Here is a 10,698-nt window from a genome sequence, read left to right as displayed (position 1 = left end):
CGGAGAAAAGATAAAAGACTGAAGAAAAGAAGACAAGAAGAGATGTAGAACTGTACAAAAGAAATACGGTCTATGGCTGGAAACATAAAAGAAAATAAGTAGAAAAGAAGATAAATGTCCAGAAATAAGAGATGAGAGAATTAAACTGTTGTGTTGAAAAGGTGAGAGATTTGTATTATTATTATTATTATTAGACTTGTTTTATCTGTTATAATTGTATATGTATAATTATTTCTGTTATTAATATATTTTTTTTCCTACATTGTTTGGTCTCTAAATGTACTTGTACATTTGTTGTTTCTATGTGTCATCAGATTTGTAAGTGACTATGATGTACAACCTGTGATATGTTAAAATTAATAAAAACAAAGTTAATAATAATAATAATAATAATAATAATAATAATAATAATAAACTGTTGTACAGTTTGTGTGCTAATGGTCAAAATAATTTAAATCCTATATATATATTCATCCATTTTTGTCCGCTTATCCTATAATATATATATATATATATATATATATATATATATATATATATATATATATATATATATATATATATATATATATATAAAAATGTGTTTCTCACCTTCCACGGTGGTAGGTCTCTCTCACCCTCATTGAGCTCGGGTCCTCTATCAGAGGCCTGGGAGCTTGAGAGTTCTGCGCAGTATCTATATATATATATATATATATATATATATATATATATATATATATATATATCGCAAAATGGACTCTTGAGCTTTTAGCTGAGTTATAATGTTGTTATCTCACCAATGTTTGAGTGACTCTTTATTATGAGTCTGTCTGCATCTCCAAAGCTCCAAACGCTCTGTTGTGATGTCATGAAGTGGTTGTTTTTTTTTATATGTTTTCAGCTTTTTCCCTTTAGTTGAGTCAAGATCAGCAACTCCAGGACTGAAATGATCCAGATGATTCCAGTGAAGGTGTGTGGAGTTTAAACACAGTGGAGCACTTCCTGTATTACAGGTCTAAACCAGGACTAAAGTAGTACTAAACCAGGACTATACCAACACTGAAACCGGGTCTATACCAGGTCTAACCCAGGTCCACCTTGTGGTTTCACAAAGTGTTTTTTTTTTTTTTCTTTTCTGATTTTAATGAAGGTTTTAAGTTTAAAAACACAGTAGAACATTTCCTGTATCACACACAGGATGACATCACAAGGTGGAACAGAGTGTTTCAGTTTGAAAAAAAAAAATGTTGGGAACACATTATATTGGGAAATCTGATATACAAAGGTTTAATATGTAACTTGAATTATTTGTAAGTATAAATCTTTATTCTTCACGTGTTCTATTTAAACTGTTATTTTTGTTTTCTGTGTGTGTGGGTCAATGACGAATAAAGATTTTCAACAAGCAAATTTTAAAATATAAAAAAATATTAGTTTCTATTGAACTTTTTCAAATATTTACAATGTCAAGTCTGCATAAATCTATGTGTAACATTTATAAGAAGCATTTTGAGTGTTTTTTTTGGACATGAATTGGCTCTGACATTAATAAACGTCATGTGGTGCGACTGAGAATAACTTTCAATTGTTCTATTTTCTAACACTTCTCTTGAATACACTCATATCCACATTCATTTCTCACAACATTCTTGATAAATAGTACATATTTATATTCAAATGAATATTTCCTTTTCCACATTTCAGAACAAAACTCCATCTTCTCCTGGTTCTGGTTCTGCTCTTGCTGCAGGGTCAGAACTGACCCGCCTCCTGTGACGAGTGTCTTTGCTTCGCTTGACTGTGGCATCTGATAAAATAAATTTAAAACTGTTAAAAATAAATATATGTCAAAGACACAGTCAGAGTCTTTTAAAATTAATCAATTGTTTGTAATAATCATGAAAATAACTTAAAAGCACAAAAGATAGAACTCTGCGATGTATATGAGTCAAGAGAAGTTTCCTGCAGTGGTCACACCACATGATGTTTTTAGATTCAGTCCAAATTTACAGGCAAAGCATTAAACACTAACAAAAACTATCTGGTTTCTCACAAAAGGTCACCTTCAACTCTATTATCAAAATATACATTTTAAAATAAAACTTCATTATTGTTTTCTTTTTAAGATCATACCACATGACATCCAAATATGGCACCTGCCTCGCATATAGAGGCTTTGCACCGTCACGTGTCTCCCATGGCAACGGTAACTACGCCGCCATGACACCAGGCACACCATGCCATTGACTTCAGCAGCACTGGAGAAACATGGGCAAGTTTTGTTGTGTATTTGGTTGTTTTAGACGCTCTGAAAGGGTTAAAACGATTCGTTTCTTCACTGTTCCTCTGGAAATGACTCATCAGGATCAAACAAGGGAATTATCGAAAAAAAGACAGGAATTATGGCTAGTGAACATAAACCTCGAAACAACAATAAAGAAAACATCGGTCCAACAACAAGTGACATGTTTATATGAGAGCTGGAAGATACAGTTTCTACTGTCACTCAGACTGCAAATGTTGCCTTTATTGCCTTGCTTATCCACAACTATGTCTTCTAGAATGAATCACTTTTTGCGAAGCAGATCTAATGTTCACGAGGATCTTTTCATGGCTGATTCTTTCAAAGTTCGGCTCACAGAGCTTGTTGACTCGTGCCCCATATTAATCGTAGGAGCCCAATCTGGGTTCATTGGATCATAAACTAGTGTGGGTTTTCCTGGATAAATGAATGAAGTTTTAGTTCAGTAAATGTGCTTCTTTCATTAAAGCTTTGAATCAATTTAAATAGCAAATACCTTGATGAAAGTGACGTGAGCAAACTTCGGGTGTCTTAATGGTACCATTGGAAATTTCTTCGTGGTTCGTGTTCATTAGAGATTAGATTTTGCCCTGTGGCTTGTGACCTTGAAGTGCCTACAAGTTTAAACATTAGCACCAATGATTGAACATGGCCACTGCAGTTTCTCTGTTCCAATGTACATGATCTGATTCTGTGACAAAAGATTCTCTGGAGTTTAGGAAAATAGGCCATATTCCTCTCACTATGTGCATTAAAGGTTGTATAGAGGATTTTCCAAGGAATGAGAAATCCAGCGACTGTTTGTCCTTTTTCAATTGTTGCTCCTGTGTGAAACCCCCCCCCTCCCCCACAGCTCCTACGTAGAAACGCCTCCTCCCTCCTCCTCCTTACGCCAGAAACAGGTTTGTTTACAGCCGGTGCTGCACATGACTTGTAAACAACTAACTACAGTGTTGGTTAGACAAGACGGAGAAGTGAGGAGCGGGGGGAGGGGGGGGGCAGAGATTTCGTGCCCGGAGAAGAAGTGAGGAGCAGGGAGAAGAACGGAATGGGGTGAGGAGCGAGGAGAGGGGAGGGGTGCAGAGAAGGTGCGCGGAGATTCTGTGCGAATGAAAAAGCTACAACACGCAGCAGCAAGTGACTCTTTCTTTGCCTTGAAAATTACGTTTTCAGACATAGGATATCGCATTCGTATCGCATCCTGAAAAACGTTTGTCTAGCTCCTGGAAATAAAGTACGTTTTCATAATAAGCAGAAGTTTCCTGTCCAGGAGTAATTTGTGGACCAGTGCTTCAGTCTTTAGACCCTGCGTTTGCTTCAGTCGCGCCATCGCTGGAATGAATCTCCAAGAATCACCTTAGTTTGGCTTCGCTGCTTTTCCCCTTGTCTTCTTCTTTCAGCGACCTCAAAAACGGACTTTCTTTTGAAGCGATCTGCTCCTGGATTCTTGTCGCCATCGCAACAAACTCTGCGCGAACTGCGAGGAAGATATAGGTCAAAAAAGCCGCTAAGAACTGTTGCGTTGGTGGAGTAAACAGCGTCTGTGTCGTACGTAAACCACGTAATGGCAGCGCTCAGGCAAGTCAGTTACGTTAGAAACGTAGGGAGTTTGATTGACAGCCTGTCAACTAACAGATAACGAGGCAGTGTCTTTATCTATTGGCAAATTGTTTATTGTTTATTGTTTATTGTTTAGCCCCACCACATCCAGAGTTGATGAATTTTTACTCTCTTTTTTTTTGGTCATCATAATTACAAGGCGACTGCATCTATAATCTATCACTGACTATTTGAAGCAAACAAAATCCTCCATACAAACTTTAAGTTTAGGGCCAGGGTCAGGGTTAGGTTTGGGGTTAAGGTTAGGGGTTAGGGGTTAGGGTTAGAATCATGTTTAGGGCCCCATCCCCAGCCGGAAACGGGTGATGCACGGGCTCTCGCCCGGGTGATGTCCCTCCGCCCCCCGACACTTTCAAGACGTGGACCCAGCCCACGGGTCCAACGTCTAGACTGCCTAGAGCAGCAAGGGTCCACCCAGGCTCAATTTTTTTATTTTAGTTGAATATTTTTTGTTGTTTTGTGTATTATTTGTTTTTTGTTTTTGTTTTTTTGTTTTAGAAAAAAAATAAATAAATACAAATAAAAATTAAAATACAAATAAAAATTGTGCCTCCGGAACAACGTTTCAGATGGTAGTCCGTCCTTCTTCAGATTCGAGGCACAAAAACTCAACAGCTGGGAGACAAGTTGCTCTACCGACGCTCAATGTAAGAATTCTTTTTTCTTTTCTTTTTTTTTCTCCTTTTTTTTTCTTCTATATATTCTAAAAAAAAAAATTAAATTTGAGTAATTGAAGGGTCGTGAGTGTTCAAGACATGGAAAAAAGCATGGAACTCCTCCTCAGAATGGGTCCAAATCCCAAATATGTCATCCAAATAACAGCAATATATTAGTGGTTGCAAAGAATACTTGGCCAACACTTTCCATTCCCAATCAGCCATAAAAATGTTTGCATAGGCTGGAGCAACTTTCTTTCCCATAGCTGTACCTAATTTTAATTTGAAGATAAAACTGTCCATTGAATTCAAAATCATTTCTAGTTAGGTTAATTTCTAATAACTCCAATAAGGCTTTGTCAGGTCTTTTAGGGTCAGGATATTTCAAAAGTATCTCTGAAACTGTTTTGATACCAGCCTGAATGTCAATATTAGTATACAGAGAATCTACATCTAGTGTGAAAAACAAGGCATTGGGCGGAATTGTGATATTATCAAAGAGAAATATAAAATGATAAGTGTCCTTAACATACGATGGGTGTTTAACGGACAGTAGAGTCAAATAATAATCAACATAAGCTGCCTTCCGGTACGTCTCACTGCCACAGTCAGAGACAATGGGACGACCCGGAGGAACACCAATAGGCTAAAACTATTTTTCTTTTTCTTTATGAATTTTGGGAAGTGTGTAAAATCGTCTGGGTCTCGGGGTGGAGTCTCCTCTTAGATATAACCTCTCTGCATCCGTGATATATTTCTCCTTATGCAAAGTATCCAATATTTGATGAAGTATAGGAATTGTATCAAAGAATATAGGTTTCTCTAATTTGACATAATACGCTTTATCGTTCAATTGATGAAGACCTTCCCAGATGTATTGGTCTCTGTCCATAACAAACACAGTACTGCCTTTGTCTGCAGGTTTAATAATCAAACTTTTATTCTGTATCAGATTCAAAAGAGCTTCATACTCATGAGAGCTCAAGTTAGATCGTTCTGTTTGGAGTTTATATAGGTCATTGAATTCTTTCCTATCTTTCCTAATGAAGGCACGAGCTTCAGGAAGTAATGTGTCGAGGGGAGGAGTCCAAGCACTGGGTTTAGAAAAAGGGCTACTACGTAAACCAGTTGACTGTCCATAAAAGTACAAGGACATCTTGATTCTCTGATGATAATTTTGTATGTCCCATACCAACTGCTGTCTCTGATTCTTAGTTGTGTGAATAGTCGGAACAAATGTTAAGCCTCTGTCCAAAATCCTCAATTGTGTGTCTGTGAGAGTCAATTTTTGTGACAAAACCACAACATTCACAGGTTGATATACAGTGGGAGCCGGACGCCCGCTAGCCTGTGACCCTAATGTCCCTGTAAGTTTAAACATTGTCATCAATGGTTCAGCATGGCAACCGCCATTTCTCTTTTCCAGTGTAAATTATCAGGGTCTGTCACAAAAAGTTCCTCATGCAGTTTCGGGAAATAGGCCATTTTCACAATGTACTCATTTAACCTTTATACTATCCTCAAATTAAATGTGGAAGTGTCCTGCTCTGGGGTTAAAACAGATTCCAAATATAAATGACCACCAGAGGGAGACAAAGCGAGCCAAAGTGTGTCAGATGAGTCTACTATATTGGATTATTATTGTTATTATTATTATTATTATTATTGTAGTATTATTATGCATAACAATGATTATAAGTGCATATTGTTGGTACTGCAAAACTGTTACAAGTTGTAAAATTATTAATATATTTATTTATTTACTTATTACACTTTGTTACACATACAAAAGGTTAAAAACAAAGAAAATCATTTATTGGAGATTGAATTACAAAACATATAAATAATAATAATATGCACATGAAATGACACAATGTCACAACAACAAGAAGAAGAAGCAACAGGAGCTCAGGGCAAGTTTTGCCACGTGCTCCAACATGAGCACAGACGTCACAAGACGTCAGAGGTTTTTCTTTGACTATTTTAACAGGTTGTTGTTGTTGTTGTTGTTGTTGTCGTCAAGGTGACAGGAGGACATTTCTTCATACACAGGTATGAATCTTATGTCATAACATGTCCTCATACACATTATCTGGAGCAGAAGGAGTGTGGTGTCCTGGTCCATGGTTTGCAAGAAAAACAATTGACCTATAAGTTAAATAAGTCCAATTTAAACTTGGGCTATAAATTATATAACAAGAAACTAGCACAGGTCATGGTAACTGTGGAAAAAGTAACAGAGGGAAAATTGTTCAAACAAGTAGAAGGTGCAGGATTTTACATCATTTGTGGCTTTTTTCTTCTGAAAACTTTAATATTACTTCAAAATGAAAGAAACTATTTCTATAAAATATGTCAGTCCTTCCAAGAACATTTTTATCATTTTAAATACATTTCTTTTGAAAAATCATGAACCTTCATCAACAGTTCAAAGATGGAATAACACAAGATATGATGAAATACAAACATTTATTTACATGATTTTTGGGTCTTTGAAATTTGGGAAATAATTTTTGTTCCATGTTTCATACATGGTCTGTTTAAAACATGTGGAACTTTAGAACCAAAAATGGAACAGAAAAAAGGTCAACAGTTTGATAAACTCGAGTACATATGTATCTGTTCAATACACTTTTATATCAGATGAATTCACTTGAAGTTTTGACCTTGTTGTTTACTTCTGTTTGACCAGGACCAGTAGTTCTAGTAACAGACACATCAAGAATCTTGGACTTCAGGTCATTGTACAGTTCACACTGGGAAGGATTCTCCAAAAAAGTGATGATCAAACCTCCATGTTTGTTTTCCCAGTGGCATGTGTTTATTGACAAAGTCGATCTTTTCAAGTCTTTTGAACCACATCACTTTTGTTTCTGGTTCTGATATTGTCATATTTTAGTTTTGGGATTTGGACATCGTAATTGTTGTGGTTGTTGGATCCAAACAGCAGAAAACGACTCAAGAAATTTGTTTGTGAACTTTATAAATACAAAAGTGAATCAGATGTGTGTGAGTCAAACCTCTGTTCAAACTGTTTCTCTTACCAACAGAATTGAAAAATAGTGAAAGGTGAAGGTGATGGGCAGGATTGATCCACAGGAAGAACCAAAAAGGAAACATTTGTCTGATTAAGAAATCATCCCGAGTTTACAGAGAACATTTTGTACGTGGAGCCACGACAAAACAAAATCCTGATCCCTCGTTCAAACTCGGTTATGAATTTAAAAAGTCAAAAACACCAAAGTGAAAGTCTCCAACTGTTCACCAAGAAACACCTTCCACTGCAAAGACCAAGACGTGATGTTTGTGTAAAACCACAAGAACAAGAAAGTGCAGCTCAGTCTGTTTGTCTTCTGTACGTCTCACTTAACAAACCAGATTTTGTTTTGTCATTGCTCCACATACAAAATGTTCTCTGTAAACTCAGGAGGATTTCTTAAGCAGACAAATGTTTCCTTTTTGGTCCTGGTCTGGTCTGTGGTCTGGTCTGTGGTCTAAACCCGGTCTGGTGACCTGGTTCGGTTCTGGTTCAGACCTGGTTCAGAGAGAGAAAAAGAAGGAGGTGATTCCATAACTGCCATAGCAACCATAATGTAAAATATAGCCGCAAGCGGCAATGATCGGCCCTCGCGCGTGCTTACGCCGCGCTCCGCAAACGCCGCAACCCGCAAACGCCGCGACCCGCAAACGCCGTACCCCGCAAATGCCGCGCCTCACATTGACCCTAAACTAAAGGTTTAAGCCTAAACTCAAACCTTACCCTAATCATAATCCTAACCATAGCCCCAACACTAGCCCTAAAAATCTTAATCTAACTCAGCAATTTTCAAAATTTGGCATCCATCCATCCATTTTCGTCCGCTTATCCGGGGCCGGGTCGCGGGGGCAGCAGTCTAAGCAGGGACTCCCAGACTTCCTTCACCCCAGACACGTCCTCCAGCTCCTCCGGGGGGACCCCGAGGCGTTCCCAGGCCAGCCGAGAGACATAGTCCCTCCAGTGTGTCCTGGGTCTTCCCCAGGGCCTCCTCCCGGCGGGACATGCCCAGAACACCTCCCGAGGGAGACGCCCAGGAGGCATCCGGAACAGATGCCCGAGCCTCAACTGGCTCCTCTCGATGTGGAGGAGCAGCGGCTCTACTCCGAGCTCCTCCCGTGTGACTGAGCTCCTCACTCTGTCTCTAAGGGAGACGCCCAGACACCCTGCGGAGGAAACTCATTTCGAGCGCTTGTATCTGTGATCTCGTCCTTTCGGTCACTACCCAGAGCTCATGACCAGAGGTGAGAGTAGGAACGAAGACTGACCGGTAAATCGAGAGCTTCGCCTTTCGGCTCAGCTCCTCTTCACCACAACGACCGATACAGCGACCGCATCACTGCAGACGCTGCACCTGTCCACCTGTCAATCTCATGCTCCGTCCTCCCCTCACTCGTGAACAAGACCCCGAGATACTTGAACTCCTCCACTTGAGGCAGAGACTCTCCACCCACCCGGAGAGGGAGAGACGCCTTTTTCCGGTCGAGAACCATGGCCTCGGACTTGGAAGAGCTGATCTTCATCCCAGCCGCTTCACACTCGGCTGCAAACCGCCCCAGTGCTGCAGGTCCTGGCTCGATGAAGCCAACAGGACAACATCATCCACAAACAGCAGAGATGAAATCCTGTGGTCCCCAAACCGGACCCCCTCCGGCCCCTGACTGCGCCTAGAAATTCTGTCCATAAATACAATGAACAGAACCGGTGACAAAGGGCAGCCCTGGTGGAGTCCAACATGCACCGGGAACAGGTCTGACTTACTGCCGGCAATGAACACAGCTCCTGCTCCGGTCATACAGGGACCGGACCCCATACTCCCAGAGCACCCCCCACAAGTTTTTTTTTGTGTCATTCGTATTCCCTAATGCATTTTTGAGTCGTTTGGCGGTGCTGACGAGCCATTTTATTTATTTTTGGAAAATGGAAATAGCCAAAACGTAGGGAAGCGCGAGTTTTACCAGATGGCAAAATTTCAGGACTTTTCGTCATTGTTTAGTGGGTGAAAAATGGGTGAGTTGGTTAGGAGGAAAATAATAATAAGAAAGAAAGAAAGAAAGAAAGAAGGAAAGAAAGAAAGAAAGAAAGAATAATATTCTGGTACGAGAACAATGTTCCGCTTTTTTTTGGCCGACAAACTATACGTTTTCGGAAACCTCAGGCGCATTGCTACGTGATGGCGAGGGTCCCTGGTCACTACGGGCGAGTCACGTCGCGCCATTCCATTTTTCGGCCACTTGGAGTTTCGCCGTGTGAAACTAATAGGCCCTTCGCCGGCCTTCGGCGCTCGGGCCTAATAAAAATGTAAAAAAACATTATAAACTGCCTTGAGTGTTTCTCTTTTTGTTGTTCTTTTTTATAACTTTGTTTTTATTGGTTTTAAGTAACAGTCTGGAGTTACAGGTTTTTATTTAAACATGCATTTGGTATTGACCTTTTAATGTACTATGTTGTTTTACTGGTGTCATTTAAGAATTCATTCCATTTTTCCCATTGCTCATCGTATTTGTACAAAACAAAATACAAAAAAGTATTCAGAAGGATGTAAAATACATTCTGTACATCAAAGCTACTATACAGACAATTAACTGGTTAATGCTGAAAAGTCATCTCAAAATATGTCTATAAATTGCCACAAACAAAGTGCTCCAAATATACTGGTTATCATTCATTTTTAACATAAACTTATTCATTTTGCCGCTCAAAGGGCTGGAAATGAGGAGATGCTTCAGATAGAAAAATAAAACTCATGTGGATTGATTGACATTATCAAGGTAGTTGTTTTCCTTCTGGTCACCTACTGGCTACATTTATGATCAAAATCACAACGAGCGCAATACAAAACACTTCCAACACAATGATCATGATGATGTATAGAAAATGTCTCATCAAAAAGTGGTGTAATCATATTGTGTCTAAATGTGTTTGTTGACATCCAACATACACATTTTATGTTTGCTACTTTTAAACTCTTTGAGTTTTCTGACCAACTGCATGTGATGTTTATAGTTTGTTTTACCCACATTGTTGATGTATTTCAACAGGATAATAAAAATAAATAAATAAATAAATACATTTTTTGGAGGAACATGGAGTATTACATGTGA

Source organism: Boleophthalmus pectinirostris, unplaced genomic scaffold (assembly GCF_026225935.1).
Source record: "Boleophthalmus pectinirostris isolate CB_2022bp ecotype Guang Dong unplaced genomic scaffold, ASM2622593v1 HiC_scaffold_13, whole genome shotgun sequence".
NCBI lineage: Eukaryota > Metazoa > Chordata > Actinopteri > Gobiiformes > Gobiidae > Boleophthalmus > Boleophthalmus pectinirostris.
This window is presented reverse-complemented; position numbering follows the sequence as displayed.